The sequence below is a fragment of the Lathyrus oleraceus genome, chromosome 4 (assembly GCF_024323335.1).
Source record: "Lathyrus oleraceus cultivar Zhongwan6 chromosome 4, CAAS_Psat_ZW6_1.0, whole genome shotgun sequence".
Taxonomy (NCBI): domain Eukaryota; kingdom Viridiplantae; phylum Streptophyta; class Magnoliopsida; order Fabales; family Fabaceae; genus Lathyrus; species Lathyrus oleraceus.
Genome location: NC_066582.1, coordinates 409,569,031 through 409,572,043, shown reverse-complemented (window position 1 = coordinate 409,572,043; position 3,013 = coordinate 409,569,031).

Sequence of the window (3,013 nt, the reverse complement as noted above, 5' to 3'; positions counted from 1 at the left end):
ACTGTTCTAAAAAATATTGTATTTTGATACGTGATCTTTGACACAATACCCGATCCTATGCAGGATTATATTCTTTTTTTCAAATGCAAGAAAGTTGCATTTCTCTTGATCGTAAGTCGAATGGTATCAGTGTTTCGAAAACAAAATCCATATAACTCAGACTCGTATGTTTCACCATTGCAGTAGACATTGACACTATATTTCAGTGAAGATGACATTTTAATATTTCTGGTGCAGACGATAATTAATTTCTTGCTGCAAATGAATGTGTGTTGAGTGTTGGATGTTGATAGTAAGACACTTAAATAGGTAAGTGATTTGTATCACATGCAAGCTAGTCCGAAGTGATGTGTCACACATGTAAGCTAGTCCGAAATGACATGTCAAACATGCAAGCTAGTCTGAAGTGACATGTCCAGCATGCAAGAGAGAGGAAAGTCACGTGTCACACATGCAAGCACTAGATCCAAATAAATTGGCGCCTCCTTACAATCCTTGCACATGGGCGCCAATCCATTTGGCTACACCATGTCTTGCATGCATGCATACCAAGTAACCAAGCATTCAGACCTAGGTGTGTCATGCATGTACCTATGGAGGCGCCAATTTGAATGGAGACACCATGTACAAAATGCACATGGACGCCAATTCATTTGGCTATCACATGCAAACACATTTTTCTATGCTCCACATTTTTGCCTATAAATTCAAACACACCATCAACACTTCTTCCACACCATCACTCACTACTTCTTCTACAACACCAAATCTTTCATCTGTAACCAACCTCTTTCATTTGCACTAACCGCTTTAATCTTCGACAAGATGTCTATCCTCACAATGGGCGAATCGCATAGAGGAACAATTGCAAACATAACAACTTATGTAAGTGTTTTATTATTTTGTTATTTGTCTAGAGTACCTTTTAATAGAGCACCTTTTAATAACATATCAACTTAGTAAAGTATTTTGTTGTTTCTTTTATAGGATGTTTCAAGGTTCCGTACTCAGGTCCACGAATATGTCCACATGGACCCGATGATTCAACCTTATGTTGAACTCGCTGGTTTTGGACATATAAGCAAAATTATGTCTTGGTCAGTGGATAACAAATTCATTCTTGCTTTATGCGAAAGATGGCGTCCCGAGACACACACATTCTGGTTCCCAACCGGTGAGTGTACCGTGATGTAAGAAGACGTCTACATGCTTTTGGGATTGCCTATTGAAGGTAAAGTTGTAAATGTTAAAACCAACTATGCAAATTCAAGTTGCATGGACTTATTGGATACTGATTTGTTAGATGATAACTCAAGAGGTCAAGGTATACTCCTTTCACGCCTTAAGTCATATTATAACAATTTACATTTAGATGAGCATTCTACCGAAGATGCTTGAATAATAAAAACTAGGTGTTACATTATGTTTTTAATTGGTTCGTTTTTATTTCCCGAAGGTAGAGGTTCTAGTATGCATATTATGTATTTACCTTTACTAAGACATGTAGATAGAATAAGAAGTTACAGTTGGGGATCCGCTTGTCTGGCCTATCTTTATAGCTCTTTGTGTAAAAACTCTAACAAAGACACATCTACCTTTTCTGGATGTGCAGTTTTGCTCCAAGCACGAGGTTGGTCAAGACTACCGTTCCTAGCACCCGTCAACAACAACCCTTTCACATTCCCGTATGCACAATAGTACGTTGTTTAAATTTCTATATATTTACTTAGTTTTTTAACGATTATTATCTCTAACTGATATTTTTTACCTTTTTGGTGCAGATGGTCGGCATGTGGTATGAGTTATAACAGATGTCCTAGACACTGTATTACCCAGTATCATAATCTATTGGATCACCTTCGACCGAAAGATTGATCATCATCCAGAGACCCAATATCGCTTCGCATCCAACACATAACCATACTAAAGTTGGCTTAGCCAGAACACTCAACGATCATTCAACACCAACCGTCCCTCCTCCTAACATAGCCAAGAAGCCCAAACCTCACAAAACCGAAACCTCCAACACCCCTATCTCTACCAAACACCCCAACAATCTTTCCAACCTTTCCTCGACGCATCATTCACACCCATGTCTCCCTTCAACCGTCCCAGTCGCCCACCAATGAGTCAAACACAACCCAACTACTCTGGCACGGGTCATGAACTCAGCTATGGCGGTACATCTTCGATGCATACTGAAGACTATGTCGATTTGTCTGACTATCTCAACAGGTCATCTCCTGTAGTTGGTAGTAATGCTCATGGCCCCTCAGATGCTCAAACACCATTGGTGAATCATCAACACGAGTTAGGGTCACAGGTTCGGGTAGCTAGGGGATGTGGGACCGGAGGTCGGTTATGTGATCCCGATCATCACCATTAGGCTTTTTTGTGTAAACGAGAATTTATATTAATATCATTTGGTCCTATTTCAAAATTATGTATCACGTAGACTGTTTAAAAAAAAAATTGTATTTTACACTGAGGTGCCAATCCAACTGACGCCTCCTTTCAACTGATACACATGGGCGCCAATTGAATTGGCTGCACCATGTGCCCTAGCCAATCCAATTGGTGCCTCCACTCTATTTTTAAGAGGATTCGCCAATTGGATTGATGCCTCCTCCTAAAAGTGGGGTACTCTGAGATTTTTTTTGAAAATAGGATTATTTTGAGAATTTTCTTGAAAAACTGGGTTATTTTCGGAAAAAATTCTTACTAATATTCCTATTATTCTAAAATCTATTCTAATTAACTTAATTAAATCCTAATTATTCTAAAACCTAATTAGAATCTAATATTCTCTCATCTATTATCTCTAATCAATTCTATTATAGTCCTAAATAAATTCCAATATTCTAAAACATAACTTAATTAACCTAATTAATCCTCCATTAAGCAATTATTCTAAAGTATAATTAAAATATAAATCCCTAACTCCAATTATTTATAATTACACTAATAAATCCAATTAACTAAATCTAAATCTAATATAAAGCCTAATGACTAA